The 21694-nt window shown below is 42.4% G+C and overlaps 1 long non-coding RNA gene across 1 annotated transcript; it reads left to right on the top strand.

The window, feature by feature from the left end:
* The first annotated feature begins 12299 nt into the window (after positions 1-12299).
* On the top strand, positions 12300-21183 carry LOC133542147 (uncharacterized). Its single transcript, XR_009804072.1, has 2 exons — positions 12300-12635; positions 20309-21183. It is a non-coding gene; the product is annotated as an uncharacterized LOC133542147 (long non-coding RNA).
* The last annotated feature ends 511 nt before the right edge of the window (positions 21184-21694 follow it).

The following is a 21694-nucleotide window of genomic DNA, read 5'->3' as shown; positions in this document are numbered from 1 at the left end:
TCGGGAGGGAGGACTGAGGTGATATGGGTCCGTAACAGCTTCTCGAAGCACTTCATAGCTATAGGTGTAAGTGCCACTGGACGGTAGTCATTCAGGCAGCTGACAGAGTTCTTCTTCGGCACCGTAATGTGTAACGTATAGGCGCATTTCAGATTCAAGTGCGGCTGGCTTGACTGCAGTTTTGGATCGTGTGGTAGATTTCAGTCACCAGCCGTTACAAACAAGTGGCCTGCTGTGTGGATATAGGTGGATGTACACTAAATGCAAGGAGGATGGATTACACGTCAAGAAAGAAGAGCTGTGCTTAATTCTTAAAGAACTTGACCCAAGGGGTGTTGAACTCAGAGCAAGGAGAAGGCTCCATCGTCGAAACTATTTTGCAAAAGGGCCCAATTATATCTGGCACTTTGACTCATATGACAAACTGAAACCATTTGGTATCTGTATAAACGGCTGTATTGACGGATTTTCCTGGAAAATTATCTGGATGAATGCATTTACGACCAGCAGTGACTATATGGAGGCAGTGAAGAAATTCGGTGGTTGTCCAAAATCAGAGCCAATCGGGAAACTAAGCAAACTAAGCGCTTGCTTAGGGCCCTGCGGCCACCAGGGGGCCCCTAAAAGTAATTAAAAAACATTCTTACTTTTTATTTTTTGCATGTACGATTCTGACTGATGATTTCGAAATTATTAAAGATATATTATTGTACAAAAACACAATTTTAGGTCAACAGAGTGCTGCTGTTGATCTAGGCCTAGTGATTCTTCCTGCCTCTCTTTAAATGGCAAAGCTCTCTGCCTATGTGCATCTGTGACGTTTGCCGTATGATGTGCAATGCCAGTGCGCACTGGGCATCAAAAGCGCAGATAAAGGCAAACAATGTCACAAAAAAGGACATATCCTTCAGGTGCAGAAAAAAGAAAGAAGAAGAAAGTGGAAGAGGAGAAAAAATGCCACGATAAAGGTATGTTTGCATGACTTGGTAATAAAAAGTTTATCAAATAGATTTGTAGCTGTAATTAGCAAATTAGCTAGCTAGTTTAAAAAGGCGTGTAATTTATCTTTCAACTGGCCATTCAAATAGTGAAATATTCATGCCAACGTGTTTGTATTTGTGTAATAATAAGCTGAACTTTGAGTTGATTCATATATGTGACCTGTTCCCACAGAATGAGTTGTAAGTTACAATGGCTAATTTTATAGAAACGCTGTTTTATAGTGAAACATCGTTTTTTCCGTTTGGACTTATTCTAAGCAAACAAAGCCTTGTCTTTTTTAATCCGTAAAAAATATGTGTTTTTTCAAAGGGGGAATATTAGATTAGAGTATTTTATAGTAGGTGTGTGAATGATCAACAATTAATATTATTGGCAGAAATAGAGGGCCCCAAAATCAAATTTTGCTTATGGCCCCATGGAGGCTTGGGCCGGCACTGTGTTAAAGTCAGAGACTTTCAGCGTTTTCTCCGTCGCAACATTCATGACTGCTCTGGTATTGACAGCTAAATCGAAGGGGCAAGCACAGCTAATCAGCGCATCGAGAGTTGGTGGGGTTTCCTCAGAAGAGAATCAATGGAGTTCTACATCTATGTTCACTGACTGAAGGACCGTGGTTTGTTCAGTGGTACATACTTGGACCGAGGTCTAATTCAGTTCTGCTTTATGAGTTTCATTCAGGTAAGCGACAATGCATTGTTTTATCTATTTTCTGTTCTTTGGCAGAGTTCTTATTGACTGGCAGCACACAGTTAATACAGCAAGTGCATCTCTTTTTTAAAAGCAGTCTGCAGAGATGGAATGAATCAACAGTACAACAATGCCATCTAATGGAAAAACTACCAAATTACAACATTTTCATCCTAAATTGAGGCCCTCATATGTGGTCCTCTCCAAGGTTGTCATAGTCAACATTGTCACCGACGTCCCAATGGGTGTGAGTTTTCCTTCTCCTTATGTGGGCTCACCGAGGATGTCATAGTGGTTTGTGTTGTGGTTTGTGCAGCCCTTTGAGACACTAGTGATTTAGGGCTATATAAGTAAACATTGATTGATACACTTAAACAGTGCTATGCCACAAACATTAAGAACATTTTGCAGCAAAACTGAGGTGCAAATAGGATTGATATGTCACTATATGTACACTGACTTCAAAGAGAAACAAGGCAGGACATGAAAGAGGAAATGAACAGAACTGAACAACCATTTGAAATGTATTGTACTTGCATTGTACATGATTTTCTTTGTTGAATGATGACAAAAATTCTGAACATCATTCAGAATAACAATTGTATAAAAGATGCACATGAAAATGTGATAATTGTACAAAAAGCGACATTCACCTATGAAAACAGACCCTGCTGACTTATCAAAATTATTAAACTTAAACTGTCTTGTGGAAAAAAATTGAAACTCAATGTACTAACAATTTACAGAAAAAAAAAGAAAATAAAACCATTAAAAACATGTAAACGGTCTCTGTTTTAATAATAACAATAAATGGAAATCTGTAGAAACAGTTTTGCATCAGACAAATGCCATAATAACCTCGGTGTAGAAGATAGATGTGCTTTCCATTCACTACACAATATCCATTGTGAAGCAGTCGCCAGACAAGACATTATCAAATTATTTGCGAAACTCAGGGTATGTGCTGTAAGTGCATGGTAACTCAAGAACTGCTCCACATGTGTGTGCTACAGGCCTGCAACTTAAACCACACAATGTGTTAAAAATTACTTCAATTATGTCTTTGCACAGCACAGTAATTCCGGTGCAGAAGCGTAAGAAGATCTCCAATTTTCTTTGGTCGATGCTTCTCACATACCGTAGCAGGTGGTTAAACCCACTACTACCGAACACGCAGTCTGATAGTTTATACATCAATGATGAAATATTAACATTGCAACACATGCCAATACAGCCTTTTCGGTTTACTGAATTGCAATTTTAAATTTCCCGCAAGTTTCTTGTTGAAAACGTCGCAGAATTATGACGCGTACGCGTGATGTCGCGGGTTGCAGGGGACATATTAGCGCAGCGTCAAACACGGCTAAAAGTCGTCTCTGTTCATGGCGTAATTACACAATATTTTGGACATCTGTGTTGCTGAATCTTTTGTAATTTGTTCATTTAATAATGGAGACTATAAAGCAGAGGTAGGAAACCTATGGCTCTAGAGCCAGATGTGGCTCTTTTGATGACTGCATCCGGCTCTCTGATAAATCTGACCTGACGTTGCTTAACACTATAAGTAATGAATAATTCCACTTGTAATCACAGTGTTAAAAATAATGTTAAAATTATAAAACATTCTCATGCATTTTTAATCCATCCATCCGTTTTCTACCGCACCTGTTTAAGAAGTTGCGTTAATGGTAAGAAGTTATTTATTTATTATTGGTTAGTGTGGGGCTTGCCCTCCTGGGGGTTCTTCAGACCCCCAAGCACCGATATGAGAGCCTGTTTCAGGGTTATAATATTGTTTTATTCTTTAATAAGTCCCTCAGTTGCTTTCCAGCAATAGTATTTCTAGCCCCAACCCAGTCTCTCCTCCTGGCTGCTGCTTATAACAGAGCGACAGGTAACAAGAACCAGGTGGGCCGTCTACGTACCTGTCGCTGCAGGCCCGCAGGCCACGCCCCTCCACAGTTAGCTTCAGAATAACAATGTTATTACAAAGAATAAGAGACCTATTATACTCTAGAAATTTTGGTCTTACTTAAAAATGCACGTGTTTAGTTGTGTTCAGTGTTAAAAAAAATATTATATGGCTCTTACGGAAATATATTTGAAAATATTTGGCTTTTTGGCTCTCTCAGCCAAAAAGGTTCCCGACCCCTGCTATAAAGAACAATGCTGTTGGTGAAAAGCGGTGGATTGCAGCTGTCTTTAGCACCGAGACACAGCCGATGTTTCTTTGTTTGTTGTGAAGCAGAGCGGTCAAGCGAAAATCATTCTCTACGTCAACCAGCATGTCTTTGGATGGGAAAATTGTGATATTAAGTCTTACCGGAGAAATCAGTGGATTATGGGACTTCCTCCGACAGTAGCTGTTTAAAAGGCAGCTGTGAGCTTGGCTCCTTGGTTTCTCTCGGAGACACTGCGTGTTCACCACAGCCATCCAACCTCAAGGTATGTCTTTAAAATCTCACTAAAACACTATTGAAACAATAAGCAGATAAGGGATCTTCCAGAATTATCCTAGTAAATGTGTTTAATTACATCTGAAATGCTCACACTGCCGTCGCCCGGAGCCGTCCCTTTTTTTTCTCTTTTGTAGTCCTTCACTATCATTATCCTATTTCACAAATCTTTCATCCTCGCTCAAATTAATGGGGACATTGTGGCTTTCTCGGTCCGAATTGCTCTTACTGCTGGTGGCTCCCATTATAAACAATGTGAATATTTCTGGAGCCCTGCAACTCGTGACGTCACGCGCACATACTTCCGGTAAAAGGCAGGGATTTCTATAAGCGACCAAAAGTTGCGAACTTTATCGTCGAAGTTCTCTACTAAATCCTTTCAGCAAAAATAAGGCAATATCGCGAAATGATCAAGTATGACACATAGAATGGACCTGCTATTCCCGTTTAAGAAAATCTCATTTCAGTAGGCCTTTAAGAGCAGGCTGCTCTTGTGGATTTAGGCTTTCAAGTGATGGTTTTATCATCTGGGCCACTTTCTTGTTAGTTGGCCTCTTAGAATCATATATCTCCATTATGTTGTCTTTGGTTATGAGCGTTGGCATAGCATTATGAACACTGGAGTGGAAACAGTCAATTATGAACTTTGGCTCTTGAAGAAGAGCTTTGTTTGCCATTGTTAAAATAGCACCCCGTAAATAGTTTTTAGGGGGCAGGCAGTGTGAGCCCATTCTGGAGAAGACATCAAGTAAGTCCTCCTCAACAGTTTCATCAAGGGTACCCTGTAGTGCTTTTTCAAGCGATACAAGCTCATTCTCTGAAAGAAATCTGGCAAATGACATCATCAAAAGTTCTTTATCCACTGAGCTAACTCCTTTACAACAGGCAAGAACAAAGGCTGGTGACAGTCTGACTGGTAGGATTTTGTGGTCCAAGTATCCTTTCAACCACACTCTTCAGAGAGCTTGCCATTTCTTCTCAGAATAGTCTGGTCGCAGCCTGGGTACTCGTACATCTTCCTCCTCACACTGGTCCAAGAAGTGGTCCCAGAATGCGGAGTACGCCTCTCTTGACACACCATCACTGTCCATAGCTTTCTCATTTGTAAACTTGATTCTTAGACTAGCATTCAGTACTTTTGGATCCATGAAGACATTAAGGACATCATCAACTATGTTTACTCGTCCTAATTTCAAAATAAGGATTTTTTTGTCAAATGGATCTGGTGATGCTGGAAGACAGCTTGGTGATACAGGACCATCATTGAATGTAGAATGCTGCAAGATATTTTAAAAAGGTAATTAGGTGTGATTATTTATTGATTAATCCTTTAGTGAACAGTATAGAATCAAAGAGTTTGACAATCAATGTATCAATTAGCATGCAAAAATGGTGATAATGTTGTGGTTTTAGATTTGCCGCTTTTCTATTTCATACTACGATGCATTAATTTACAAATGAGTTTTGGAATGTTTGGATGAAAAATTAATCTAAAAACATAAGCTTAAGGTGAAAGATCTTCGGATGGTAACGTTACAGTTTTTGTACATTTTATAAATGTAAAATGTAACAATTTTACAGGACTGTAAGACGTTAGTGCTACATTGTACCTGCATGCTGCTCAAGTCATGTGGATTCCAGGGAAGTGTGGTGTCTTGGTTATCACTATCATCACCAACAATGGGTCCAAACTTCACTTCAGAGTCCTCAAGAGATTGTTGAACAGCAGGATTAAAAGGGGAATCTGAGACATCACTTAACAACTGGTCTGCATCTTGATTTGGCACAGGCATTAAACATTCATCTTCAGATCCATGCCTTCTTGTTGACTGCTGGGTATGACTGCCAACATCCTCAGTAGGTTGTGGATGCAGGAGCTCTGTGTTACCCATTTCAGGAGTTGCTGATCTTGACTGGCTGACTGTCTCTCCTCTCTATTGATAATTTAATATAAAAACCAAGAAAACAAACACATGTATTATCCATCCATCCATCCATCCATTTTCTACCGCTTATTCCCTTTGGGGTGGCGGGGGGCGCTGTTGCCTATCTCAGCTACAATCGGGCGGAAGGCGGGGTACACCCTGGAAAAGTCGCCACCTCATCGCAGGGCCACACAGATAGACAGACAACATTCACACTCACATTCACACACTAGGGCCAATTTAGTGTCGTATTATCTATAGTTTGAATAATCTCATCCAAGCTGCCGGGTACTCCGGCTTCCTCCCACTTCCAAAGACATGCACCTGGGGATAGATTGACCGGGTGGGAGAAGGCCTCCTTCTCCCATCTGGTCCACAAGCGCTTGCATCATCTGCGTTTCTTGACGCGTTTTTTCGAGCGGTTTAGTGTAGCTCGCAACGAGGGCCCAGATGACATTATCGTCCTTTGCACTGACGCTGTCTCCCACTCGGGCGCCAATGTGACGGACTTCCTGCCGCCGTCACCGGACGCCTCATAACAAGTTTAACACTTTATTATTTCAATAATGTCTTTTTTTTGCCATTCGATCGCACCACTTTCTGGCTCGCTGGCTCTCCCTGGTTGCCGTCGCGCACCTTTCGGTGCCTGCTGGGTGCGTCTGCTGCGGGGCTTCATCCTCTTCTGGATCTCGCTCATTGTCCTTGTTGTGCTTGTGGTCGGTCGTCTCTGGTGGTTCCTTCTCCTTCCTCTCTCCATCATGCCCCCTTCGCCTCTCTTATAATCTAGGAGCAGATGCGCAGATTGTGAGCAGGTGTGTGTTTTACGCACCTGACTCAGATTGCCGTTCTTTTGCCGCTCCGCGTGCGTCACGCCTCTCCTCGGCGCCGCATGCCCCGCCTCCTGGCCTCCCTTCTGGTCCAGAACGCCTCTGTCCGCCCGCTGTCGGCCCATCGGCTGCATCTCTCCACAGTAAGCTTTTTAAAACAATGATAAATGTATGCATTATCCTGTTATGTCTCACATTCTATATTGTGTTTTGGAAAAAGGTTGTTATAGACGTTACTTAATTAATTAAAAAAATAATACAAAAGAAAACACATTTTAGTGCATATGTAAATGTATTCAGTTATAAACATTCATTCACTTTCTTCTTTCCTTCATGGATTCAAACTTTATTTTTTTCTGTATTATTATTTAATAAGTCGTAGGTGTATTTATTTCAGTATAAAAGTGTAAACACTTTTTTGCTTCGGTCATGAAATGTTGATAACGGTGTGCCAGGGCATACATACATTTTTTATTTACACTTAAATCTCTAGAGTCTACATTAACTTCAGATCTATCCCTCATTTCTAAGTTCTTTTTAATGTTGTTTTGTTTGTTTGTTTTATACCCTTTTTGTTAAAGAAAACTATGATTTTTTTATGGCAAACATCCATCCATCCATTTCCTACCGCTTGTCTCTTTCCGGATCACAGGGGGTGCTGGGGCTTAGCTCCGCTGCCTTGGATAGGTCAATAATTCATAAAAACATAAATTTTCATTCAATATAATGTTTTGAGCAATGACAGTTTTACATAAAAAAACAGCTTTGTTTTATTAGTCAACATTGCACCTTTTTCCAAATTACATTTCACCTCTAAGCTTTTTCATTCCAGTTTTGTTATGTTTTTGTTTATTTTAATAGTATTTTTAGAATGTGCCGTGGGCCTTTAAAACATTAGCTGCGGGCCGCAAATGGCCTCCGGGGCACACTTTTGACACCCCTGCCATAGATAATAAAAAATTAAATCTGATAAGTCTATGGATAAAAAGCAGAGCCTGGCGGCGCATGCAATCAATATAAATGGAATACCTACAGTAGTCTATGTATTGATATCAAAAATGTGGGAGAGGATAATTACCTTTAGTGGCCTTTTCTGTGTTGGCTCGATGTCCGATGATTCATCAGAGAGAAGTATAATGTTGTTAGACTTGGTTCTTTGACGGTAAAATGCTCTGAGTGCAAGTCTATCCCCATATCTTTCGATATACTTGCTTAACTCCTTATCTTTCATAATGCCTATGTCATTGGTGTCGATCTGTAAAAAGCAAAACGTTTGCTAAATGGTATTTCCTACAGTAAAATAGCAACATTAAAAGAAAGCTATTTCTTACATTATATAAAAGTCAATAAGTATCCTCACCTTGTCCTCTTTTAGTTTGTTGATGACACTTTCAGGTATATTCCGCATTTGAAGGAACATGAACGAATCCACTGCAACCATCTTTTTTTAATAACAGGGAGCAAAACTGCTGAGCAACGGGAGATTATGGGGGAGGGAACGTCTTTGTTGGAAATACAGCCGAATTAATTCCTAAACTGCAATTTTAACACACACCTAAAACCACGCGCATGCCTCCAATGCTTTCTCGTGTGCACGAGATAGTTTCTCGTGTGCACGAGATACATGTCTAAAAAAAAAAATTCCCCATGTCCCTTTAGGGGCTCCGTATATATTTGTTGCATTATTAGATAATATTACATTTGGAAAGATATGCAATTCCATGTATTTTCTTCAGTCAAAATGAATGAATACATACATGACTGTCTCAGAAAATTAGAATATTGTGATAAAGTCCTTTATTTTCTTTAATGCAACTATCACATACATTCTGGATTCATTACACATCAACTGAAATATTGCAAGCCTTTTATTATTTTAATATTGCTGATCATGGCATACAGCTTAAGAAAACTCAAAAATCCTATCTCAAAAAATTTTAATATTTCCTCAGACCAAGTAAAAAAGCTGTATGCCATAATCAGCAATATTAAAATAATAAAAGGCTTGCAATATTTCAGTTGATGTGTAATGAATCCAGAATGTATGACATTTTCATGTTTTTAGTTGCATTACAGAAAATAAAGGTTTTTTATCACAATATTTTAATTTTCTGAGACAGTCCTGTATAGTAAGAAAAGATAAAGTACTTTATTGAAGCATGCTATGTCCAGGCTTCCAGGGGCATTATAAAATGAAATTGCCAGGCATATTTGGACCCTGGGCCTTCAGTTTGACACTGGCGACCTAAAAGTTTTAGAAGCTGAGTGCTAACCAGATTAATCTTCTGTAATCCACTAAGCAAGCTTCATGTAGCTGCATTGCTAAGTGCTAAACAGGAAATACAAACTACAAATGTAATAAAACAATCGCTTACTTTTGAATTTCTGCTGTCACTGGGATGCTGACTGATGGGATGTTTATATCTTACCGTATCAAACAGGGTTGTCAAAGTAATTTTAGCTCAGGGGCCACATGGAGGAAAATCTATTCCCAAGTGGGCGGAATGGTAAAATCATGGCATGATAACTTAAAAATAAAGAACTACAGGTTGTTTTCTTTGTTTTACTTTGGCCAAGAATAGAACAAGCACATTCTGAAAACGAAGAAACCACAATGTGTCACGACTTGGACTATGGGATAGTTTTTTTTTCCAACGCAAAGAAAAATTGGCACGAGCCTGACGTGAATGTGAGTACATGTTTATTTCTACTAACAAACTTCAAACCCAGGAAGCAAAACAAAAGGCACGCACGAGGGCGGAGAACTAGAGAGAAAAAAACTAGCACAATGGCATGACTATAGACAAAAACAAAACTAAAAAACTGTGACATAACAAAACTAAAAACTTACTTGACATAAGTAGGAGGGAAACAGCATGGCATGGCATGAAAGGAGTTGAGGGATATGTAAAGTCGCCAGGCTGACCACCTGGCAACTACAGGTTTAAATAATGAACATGATAATTACAAACATGTGTGAGAACTGAGGACAGGGGCGCGACATGAGGGCAAGGGGAAAATCAATGAGATGGCATGGTAACAACGAAAACAAGGAAATGCAGGAACAGGAACCGAGTGTCCAAAAAATAAAACCAAACATGACCAAAACAAAACATGATCCCATGGGAGTGACAGAGCCCCCCCATCAAGGACAGATCCCAGATGTCCAAAAAATGAAACTATGATCAACAGTCATGGGAGGGCGGTAGGGGGACATGGCGATGGGTTGCCAGACCACGTGTCTCCGCATCCACCGGGGCAGTATTAGATGGCGGCGACGCGTAGAAGCCCGCTGTACCTGACGAGGTGGGCAACCTGGGAAGAGCCATATCCGTGGCCGACGAGAAGGTCGGCGCCCTTGGCGTGGCGGATGACCACGTAGTGGCCACATTCGTGGCCGACGAGGAGGTCGGTGTCCTTGGTGTGGCGGATGACCACGTAGTGGCCACATTCGTGGCCGACAAGGAGGTCGGTGCCCTTGGCGTGACGGATGACCACGTAGTGGCCGCATCCGTGGCCGACAAGGATGCGGACGTGTCGGCATCGTTGCAGGCGGCAAAGCTTGGCGTGGTGCTGCTATTGGCGGCACTGGAGCTTGGCGTGGAGCATGCACTGGTACCTGTTGTGGTGCAGGCACTGGGGCCCGGCGTGGTGAAGGCACTGGAGCTTGTCGTGGTACAGGCAATGGAGCTTGTCGAGGTGCAGGCAATGGAGCTTGTCATGGTGCATGCACTGGAGCTTGTCGTGGTGCAGGCACTGAGGCTTGTCGTGGTGCAGGCAATGGTACTTGTCGTAGTGCAGGCACTGGGGCCCGGCGTGGTGCAGGCACCGGGGCCCGGCGTGGTGCAGGCACCGGGGCCCGGTGTGGTGCAGGCACTGGAGCTCGGCGTGGTGCAGGCACTGAAGCTCGGCATGGTGCAGGCACTGGAGCTCGGCGTGGTGCAGGCACTGGTACCTGTTGTGGTGCAGGCACTAGGGCCCGGCGTGGTGCAGACACTAGGGCCCGGTGTGGTGCAGGCACTGGGGCGCGGCGTGGTGCAGGCACTGGGGCCCGGTGTGGTGCAGGCACTGGAGCTCGGCGTGGTGCAGGCACTGAAGCTCGGCATGGTGCAGGCACTGGAGCTCGGCGTGGTGCAGGCACTGGTACCTGTTGTGGTGCAGGCACTAGGGCCCGGCGTGGTGCAGACACTAGGGCCCGGTGTGGTGCAAGCACTGGGGCGCGGCGTGGTGCAGGCACTGGAGCTTGTTGTGGTGCAGGCACTGGAGCTTGGCGTCGTGCAGGCACTGGAGCTTGGCTTGGACTTGGTGCCAGCCGTGGACTTGGTGTTAGCCGTGGACTTGGACTTGGTGCTAGCCTTGGACTTGGACTTGGTGCTAGCCGTGGACTTGCACTTAATGCTAGCCGTGGACTTGGACTTGGTGCTAGCCGTGGACTTGGACTTGGTGCTAGCCGTGCATTTGGACTTGGTACTAGCCATGGACTTGGTGCTAGCCATGGACTTGGACTTTGTGCTAGCCTTGGACTTGGAGCTAGCCGTGGATTTGGTGCTAGCCTTGGACTTGGTGCTAGCCGTGGACTTGGACTTGGTGCTAACCGTGGACTTGGACTTGGTGCTAGCTGTGGACTTGGTGCTAGCCTTGGACTTGGACTTGGTGCTAGCCATGGGCTTAGACTTGGTGTTAGCCGTGAACTTGGTGCAGGACGTGGTGCTAGCTTTGGAGCAGCGACAGGTGCTAGCTGTGGTGCAGCTAGCTGTGGTGCAGGTGGAGGTGGCCTAGTTGGGGGTTGTGGCTTAGCAGGTCAAAAGACCGGTGGTGGTGGCCTAGCTAGGGGTTGCGCCTTAGCAGGCCGAAAGACCGGTGGTGGTGGCCTAGCTGGCGGTTTTGGCTTGGCAAGCCGAAGAACTGGTGGAGGCGGCCGTGCTGGCGGCTGTGGCTTAGCATGACGCTGGGCAACACTATCTGCACAGCTCCCAGCCCTAGCCCCCCCCTCACCGCGATCTGGAACATTCTTTTGTGGTGGGTGGAGGGAGGTGAGGAGGAGGGCAGAATTTTCCCCTTTAAATTGTCCCAAAAGTATTTTTTCTTCAGTCTTGGATTGAGTGGGTGAAGAATATTTTTTTGGGGTGATGTGGACGGGGCTTGAGTCCTGGGGGGCGGGGCATAAAACTTGGATGGCTGTGACTGAATAGATCTGATGTTCAAAATCATGTTCTGGTAGTATTTTATCATTGTTATTGGGCTAGAGTCTTCTGCTTGGGAGGGGGGTCACGAGAAAAAGTATTGAAAAAAAATTCCATATCTGTGGTGTCGTCTGCTGACGGTGGCGTGACGTTGTCCTGGGGAAGCCGGGCAGGACACGGCCCACTTCCGCCCGTAGGGGGAGGAGCTTGCGGAGCGACGCGTCCTGTCCTTCGCGGAAATCCTCCCTGACGTCCTTCGTCGGGAGCGGTGCTTCTGGGGCTGCAGTAACATGGCGCCGTCCTCGGACCAAATGGAGCTAATCGGCACCAGACTTCCATCTGGTCCCCACATCATATCTCTGTGCCCCATGGAGGAATAACGCAGTGTTTCTTCTTCCATGGCGCGCAGGCCCTCCCACGTTCTTTCGTCCAACTCGTCTGGCCCGTCCAAACTTGCGGAAAAACTTTTCTGCTGGCAACTTATGTCACGACTTCAACTATGGGATAGTTTGTTTTTCCAACGCAAAGGAAAAGAGGCACGAGACAGACGTGAATGTGAGTACATGTTTATTTCTACTAACAAACTTCAAACAAAGGAAGCAAAACAAAAGGCGCGCCAAGGGCGGAGAACAAACTTGACTAGAGAAAACAAAACTAGCACAATGGCATGACTATAGACGAAAACAAAACTAAACAACTGTGACATAACAAAACTAAAAACTTACTTGACATGAGAAGGAAGGAAACAGCATGGAATGGCATGAAAGGAGTTGAGGGATATGTAAAGTCGCCAGGCTGACCACCTGGCAACTACAGTTTTGAATAATTAACATGATAATTACAATCAGGTGTGAGAACTGAGGACAGGGGCTTGACATGTGAGCAAGGTGAAAATCAATGAGTTGGCATGGTAACAACGAAAACAAAGAAATGCAGGAACAGGAACCGAGTGTCCAAAAAATAAAACCAAATGTGACCAAAACTAAACATGATGCCATGGGCGTGACACAATTAATCTTCTGGTCAATACACTTCAAGTTTGTTGAAAATTCTGAGGAAATTGGTGCAGCTTCAAAAACACCATGAGTTTAGACTTTGTCTCAGTGTATCTACAAAGCCAGGATTAAACTTTTAAGTCAAAGTCTATATATATATATATATATATATATATATATATATATATATATATATATATATATATACACATATGTATCTATATATATAGATACATATCTATATACATATATATATATATATATATATAAACAAACGTATATATATGTGTGTATATATATATGTCTATATATACACATATATATATAGACATATATATACATATGTACATATGTACATATATATATATATATATACATATATATATGTATATATATATACATATATATATATATATATATATATATATATATATATATATAGACATATTTATATATATATATATATATATATATATTGTTGGATTTGGTTGTCTTTTTATTTCCTAGTCAGATTTTAGAACATTTAAAAGTGTGAGCCTTTTACATAGACCTTGAATTTGGAATGTAGGAATGAAGCCATAACAATCTGTTATCTCAACTGTCCTTTGATTAACCACCTGAAATTAACTAATGCATTTGACCTACTTGGGCACTTTTTTACTCCAGACTTCTAAACTGCTACTAGTAAAAGCAAAAAGGAAGAGCAATGAATCTTTTTGAAATATATATTGCAGTAATCATCTGCAAATTTAACATCTACAAAAGTAAAACAAAAAATAAAGCACCCCTACATCTCTGGGTTCCTTTATATTATTTAATTTCCATTTATGGCAATGTGGCTAATCCTATTTCAGATACCCAAAACTATAAAATATACACAAAACAATAAAGCCACAGTAGTAGAATAAATGAACAACTGTTGTATGTCTGTTCAGGGAATCATTTTCTGAGAAGTGAACTGTGACGTCTCGTTTTCATTTTTGCAAAGTGGTCAATCACTCTGGACAGACATGGAAATATTACAGTAACTGTTATACAGTTGACCAGTGGTTCCCAACTGGTAAGTAATGACATAAAAGTGGATTGTGTGTCATTTTCAGTGAGTCGCAGTCAGATGTGTGCATAAAAAAAAAAAAGTTTAGGGAGAAAAAAAATCTAATTGTGGCAACAAAACCAGATATTTTTAGCCATTTTTCTAGTGACTATTAGTGAGTATATTAGCAAAAGGCAAACCGAATAACAAGTTGGAGAAGGACTCAGGACAGATATGGAAATATATTTTTAAAAAATCTAAATGGGGCAACAAAACCCGATATTTTCAGCCATGTTTCTGAAAACAAATACAGAAATGTTACTATTTTTTCTGGAAACAAAACCAGATGCTTTAAACAAAACAAGATTATTTTAGTCAAAGTCAACACCGATTTACAAGACAAGTCTACTGTGCTATTTTTCTGTGAAATAAACTTGAATGATTTAAAAATTTGGCTCACGACTTGATGATATTGAAAAATGTTTTTCTTCCTGAAGATAAACCATTTGAGAAGCACTCAACTCACACATGCTTACTCAAAATCATCATTGATGCAGAGGTCCTGAGCAGAACCAGCAGACAATAACCAAGATTATGTTTCATGTTCATTGTAAATTCCCCCGACAGCTCGTACAGCAAATGAATATGTTTCTCTTGATACAAGGAATAATGTTAGCTAACTTAGCATCATCTTAAGACAATGATGTTGCCTGGATAGCTAGGACTTCACTTACATCTCTCATTCCTCGCTGCTTCTTCCCTGCTGCGGGCGAATAACTTTCTGATATCCATCTAAGAGTTACAGTTTGAGTCAAATCAAAATCAAAATAATATAATTAACAAATTGTTGTTGGCTAACATTACCTACCTCAGCAGTGATTCGCACCCCCCCCCCCTCTCTCTTTCTCTTGCTCTCTCTGTTTCCTCACTCTCTCTCTCTCTCTCTCTCTCTCTCTCTCTCTCTCTCTCTCTCTCTCTCTCTCAACTGAAGTCTCGATCCACACGTGAAAACATTACCACATTAATTAGCCATGTGCTCATTGTTACGTGGAGTGAATACAGTAGCAATCAATTACCATACTAAGTAGTATGTGCGCTGTAGTCTATGTTATGTAGACTTAAAACTCTGAAGCGTTTTTTTTAAATTGGTAGCATTTTTTCTGGGGCACTGCAGATCAACACTGGGGCACGTGCCCCAGTGAAATCTGTCTGGCGACGCCACTGGGTGAGAGTGAGGGAGGGGGGAGAAACTGCCATTTTAGGTTCGATCAATTTGGACCGTGCCTTTGAAATGTTGTATCTAGATTGATCTCCCAAGGCGCTTTGGATTAAAAATATCAAAATGAGCAACCTCTGTCTCTGATTGATTTAAAACCAGCTTATGTGTCAAAAACAAACCTGGGGGGCGTTGACCGAAAGAAGAACTGGTTCGAACGCAACAATTGGGGGCTCGTCCGGGATGACACGCTGAAAATTGAACTGCTCTTGCAAACTTACGGACAGACTCACTTGGCCAACGTCAAGGTAAGCAGTGCCTTTTTCTAAAATCTGCATTAGGAGTCCGTCCAAAAGTCTTGTAAGTCAAACACTGTTATATACCACAGAGACAGAGTGCTGGTTTTGATAGGTTGGTTGTATTATTGCTCTGTCCGCCATTATATAATAGTTGTAAATAGTGGTCAACTCACGTCATTGTGTTCGGACTATAGTGAGGCTCACCCTGGGTCGTGGGACGTTGCCAGGGGGGCAAAGGGTTGGGAACCCTTCAGACTACCGTGACGGGCTGCTTGACTGACGAGTAAGCAAATAGTTGGGTGTAGCTCGCCCTGTTTGGGATTTGGTCTCCCCCAAAAGAGTAAAGGATTCGAACCCCTTCGTCGGGGACGAGTGACTCTGAGTAAACGGTTCGAAACCCGTTGGTCCGGGACAACATAAAGGGTTCGAACCTCGAAATCTAGGATGATTGACTCGGGGTAACGGGTTCGAAACAAGTCGTCTGGGACGATAGATAAGTCGTTGATAACGATAGATACTGAGACAAAAGAGACACAATGGCAAAGGAGTGTGACGGATAGGAACGTAATGGCGGCTGGGAAAATGTGATCAATCGGTACTGTTTAATGATCAATTGAATATACTGATGTCGACAATAAAATTAGCAAGTAATGTGTAAAAAAAAAAAAAAAAAAGGGAAAATAAAGAGAGAACGTTTCTTGAGAGGGGGCTTCACGGTGGCAGAGGGTTTAGTGCGTCTGCCTCACAATACGAAGGTCCTGCAGTCCTGGGTTCAAATCCAGGCTCGGGATCTTTCTGTGTGGAGTTTGCATGTTCTCCCCGTGAATGCGTGGGTTCCCTCCGGGTACACCGGCTTCCTCACACTTCCAAAGACATGCACCTGGGGATAGGTCGATTGGCAACACTAAATTGGCCCTAGTGTGTGATTGTGAGTGTGAATGTTGTCTGTCTATCTGTGTTGGCCCTGCGATTAGATGGCGACTTGTCCAGGGTGTACCCCGTCTTCCGCCCGATTGTAGCAGAGATAGGCGCCAGCGCCCCCCGCGACCCCAAAAGGGAATAAGCGGTAGAAATGGATGGATGGACGTTTCTTGAGAGGGTTAAGAGGGAGGTTACAACATTCGTAGAGTAGTGAACTGAAACATTTGGTAAATTAAGAAAAGTAACTCGAAGTTTTATGGTATAGTGGAACGTAGAAAGAGAGAGCAAGAGAGGTTTGAAGGTGAAGAGAATGGATGGTGAAAATTTTATGTAAATGGTTTCTAGGAGAGGAGAATAGAAATAGAAACATGGTCTGAAGAGTAAGGAAGCGATAGATACAGGATGTGGTTTGAAAATGAAAAAGCAAGTCGAAGTAAGGAAGAAAATGTGACAAATGAAGGCATTGATGGTGTTCGTGTGTCAGCGTATGCTGTTGGGGGGTTCGCTGCATTTGTTTGTTTGATTAAGAAACTCCTAAAACTTAAATACATTTGTGTTTTATGGTTGTTCTTATAATACTTAGTTCAGAAATCGTATGAGTGAGTGAGCCATCAATTTAATTATCTTCCTCCGCTTATCGGAGGTCGGGCCGCGGGGGCAGCAACCGAAGCAGGGAGGCCCAGTGACTTCACTTACACAGAGCCAGTTTGTGAAGGTCAGAGTGAATGATAAATGTTGTTTGCAGTTACTAAGCGTTGATATGATACAGCTGCGCTTCTGGGTGAGCCATGAGATAAGAGTTGTCTTAGAAACAAGGGCATCTTTGAGCGTGTTCTGCCTTATCTCTTGGAATGTGCGTTCGCGCACACAAATAGGTGTGTGTGTGTGTGTGTGTGTGTATGTGTGTGTGTGTGTGAGTGTGTGTGTCACATTGATAGTTTTAGACGAATGAGAATAAACACATGCCCTTAATTTGTAGAATATCACACACGACAGGAAATCGGAATGCACAACTAATTAACTGATAGACACAAACGATAGTCTCATTAACTTATAGATAAGCCAAAGCTTGTGCAGTTCAAAGGATTCTTAGATAATCTTTAGTTGATTTAGAAAAGCTACTTAAATATTAATAAAGTAATGCGTATAAATCGTTGAAATAGGGGTATTGATTAACATTTAACGGGACAATTAATGTTGTGGTTTTAAAACGTGATATGCATAATTAGGCGAAGCAGGATGACGATGATAAGACGGATGACAGAGTAACAAAGAAACGACTCCTTAATTTTCAAATCACTGTAGAAAAACGTCAAAAGAACCGAAAGGACAAAAATCAGCTAAAGTATATTCAGCAGTGGGTGACCTTCCTTTTAAGTTCCAGCAGGCGGAGAAAAGAATCTGCAACATATGTGAGACAAGACAGATGGACTCGGATGGTGGACAACGCGGTGTTTCAAGGTCAATCCGGGGTGGAAACTGTTTCGCCTGTGCCCACAGCTGGACGCCCAGAAGGGGATACAAACAGACCCCTACTGAACATAAGTGTCAATGGACAATGTTATCAGTTCGTGATTGACACTGGTGCCACCCACTCATCTCTGAATGCAAAGGTACCAAAGAAACTGTGTGTTTCCCTTTTGAAGGTCGAAGGCTTCGCTGAGGTCACAAGAATGTTACCTGTCACCAAACCGCTTCCGGTTCAAATTGCTGGACACACAATGAAGCACCCCTTCGTGGTCGACCTGAACACACCGTGCCTGCTTGGTAATGACCTTCTTTACAAACTGTGCCCTGACATTCAATATCGCACAGAAGGGACCTTCGTGGTGTTACCTGACGGTACGCCACCAAGCTGCGGCACCACTATCAAGGCACCTCCATGAGCATGAGCTCATACCACAGCCTGGAGCACCAAACATGGCTGGCGCCTGCTGAGTACCTCAACTCCTGCTGCAACTGTTCTATCTTGAAAACCCTGGCTGACTGAGCTGTTTCCGTGTGCACCACCACCCGACCCGCCATTTGTTATGATCACAAGTAGACGACTCATACCAGGAGGCCTTTGACTCCTTTTTGTGTGTGTATATATGTATATATATATATATATATATATATATATATATATATATATATATATATATATATATATATATATATATATATATATATATATATGTATATATGTGTGTGTTGGAAGCAAGGTGTGGCTACTCACGTTGACATATCTTTGCAACAACTAGCATGGTGTAAGATAGACACCAATGCTGTCCCACATTGTTCCCTTGCTCTCTGTCACCCCTACGGAAACTAAAGACTTAGGTCCAATGATGAAACCACACAAATACCACATTATTAGTTGTTTCAGTTGTCTGTTAAACACATAGCTATGGACTGCACTTTGGACCCCGCGGCTGTAGGCTACAAGGAGCTAGCAGCTACACAACAGCTGAGCTAAAACTACACATGACATTTAAGCATATCAAAAAAATATAGTTGCTTATTACATGCACAAAGTAGTCAAGACAAAAGTCTAATAGAAGGTATTCGGTAACAAACGTGTCCGCATCGTTCAACTTTCTACAACATGAGGTTGACTTAACGAATTAATGCGGCCACCAGGTGTGGTAGAATGTCAAATTACTATTGCAAAAGCATCCGCCATAAGGTTGGTGTTTTTCTAGCATTTGTGTCGATATAAATATAAGCATATTTTGTCACCTTCACCAGGTTGAATAATTTACTTGACTATCAGCTAAACTTTTTCTTAGATGTTTCTGAAAGTAAAAGTATTACAAACACAGTCCCTTTGTTCAGAAACAGAAGGGGGGAGAGTTGAGGGTGGAGTCAGATTCCTTACAACAAAATCGACAATCATCCGACTCTGACAATTTCCATAGTTTTAACATTTTTCAGTTGAAAACATAAAGTCAAATTTAGAAGTGTTAATAAAATCATTGACTAAAAAATGATTTGTTATTTAGAGACCTGACATTCAAGAGACCCATACTGATGATGTTATTGACAGGTTTCGATGTTGGCTTTGATTAGGAGAAGATAGGAATGAGATTGTTTAGGTTAGCAGGGTGGCTAAGTTTCCCAATTGTTACCCTCTTGGTTGTCACCACAGGAATGTAGAAGGTGCCATGATTGGATGTAGGCAAGAGTGCTGTCAGGGCGAGGTAAGGGAGAAGTGGAGCAGTTGTAACATTATTTCAGTGGGTAAAAATATGTAACTAAATTTAATTTGAAAATAACGATGTTGCACATCGATAGTGGTTAAGTAGATTAATCTGGAATATGGAGGAGGTGAGGTAACATCTGTGTAAAGGTTGTGATTTCATTGATATGATCAATCAGGTAAAAGGGAAAAGGTACTTGCTGACTTGCGTTGACAATTACAGTGGTTGGCCGGAAGCAACCACAACCTAAAAAGATGATACAAAATCAGTAATAAAAAGGATTGTTAATGACCTAATTGCCCGACATTGGTACCCCAAAAAGATTAAGTCAGAGAACGGCACCCATTTTAAAAATGCTCACTTAGCCTTGGTCGAGAAAGATCTCGGACTAAAACACAGGTTTTGTTTGGTGTACCATCCTCTTTTTAGGTAAGGTCGAGAGAATGAACAAGAATTAAAACAAATTGGCTAAAATCTGTGCACAGACCAAATTGAAGTGGGTTGACGCATTACCATTGGCTTTAATGACCACTCGAATGTCCATGAACAAAACTGGTCTTTTATCCTATGAACTGCACACAGATCAGCCCTTCCCAGGTCCAGCCGCCCCCTAGAAGGAGGAATCAGCGTAAAACCAAACTGGTAAGTTGAGCAAATTCAGAATTATGTGCCAGTTCATCTGTGCAGATTTGAGGATGACGGCCCACCACACCAAATTCCCTTCCGCCAGTCGAGAGGGTCAAGGTCATTAACCGCAAGCGGACGGAGCCCAGGTGGACCAGTCCCTTTGAGGTCGTGGAACGGACGTCTCACTCCCTTCGGCTGGCAGATGTCACTGCTGACATCGCCACATCACCGGCCCGACTCGGTCCCCTTGCAGAACTTACACACATAGCCTCACAACCCAGAAGACGACACCGAGAGAGCTCTCCCCACGTTGAGCTGCCATCTACCGTCGTGTAGATCTACCAGACCTGCTCAACTGCTTTTTAATGTATCCAAAGCTATCATTACTTGAGATCAACCTATATACTCGATGTTATATAACTTCTCTTACTTGTTTTCAGCAATACTATTGGTGTCGCTACAATAAGTGAAAAGTTTGATGTTTATCCCCGTTTAGTTACCTAAAATACTCTGATTTTGATAGACGAAAGGCAGGATGTTACACCCAGCAGTATTCCCTGACAGATTGGAATTTAGGCTTGTTCTAATGTCCTTGTGAAGTGAAATATATTTATATAGTGCTTTTCTCTAGTGACTCAAAGCGCTTTTACATAGTGAAACTCAATATCTAAGTTACATTTAAACCACTGTGGGCTGCACTGGGAGCAGGTGGGTAAAGTGCCTTGCCCAAGGACACAACGGCAGTGACTAGGATGGCGGAAGCGGGAATCGAACCTGCAACCCTCAAGTTGCTGGCACGGCCACTCTACCAACCGAGCTATGCCGCCCCATATGTGCCTCATTCATTCCTTCCTGATGACAGTGACTGACAAGTGTCTTAAAACATAGGGCGGACTTGAAATAGACTGGATCAAGGGGAACAGCAAGACTTACTTTTGTGACCTGTGCAGTGTGATTGATTGCGAGGGACATAGTAGCTATTACCGTGGTAGTAAACTCTATTTTTTATACAACGGAACTCTGAGCTACTGGTGTCGGAAGCAGAATACATACTCTATTGGGTGGTGCCCCTGGTGGAAGCAGGTAACCCACTACACAGGGCATTGGAATCCCACTGGCCCCTAATATTACATCAAAACTACTCGGGAAGGGATGACCTTCCAGAGGAACTTTGATCATTCCCAGAACCCCCTCGCCCTTACAAATGCCAACGTGGGTGTCATACCCAATTGGCCCAGTCTGTTTTATGTTGTGTTAGGGGTTGACCTGACTGGTACAGAATCTAAAGGGATTTTCAAAATGAATGTCCTCGAGAGGGCGCCAAAGTATGGGTGATTGTAA

This window comes from Nerophis ophidion, linkage group LG02 (genome assembly GCF_033978795.1).
Source record: "Nerophis ophidion isolate RoL-2023_Sa linkage group LG02, RoL_Noph_v1.0, whole genome shotgun sequence".
Lineage (NCBI taxonomy): Eukaryota > Metazoa > Chordata > Actinopteri > Syngnathiformes > Syngnathidae > Nerophis > Nerophis ophidion.
This window is presented reverse-complemented; position numbering and strand designations above follow the sequence as displayed.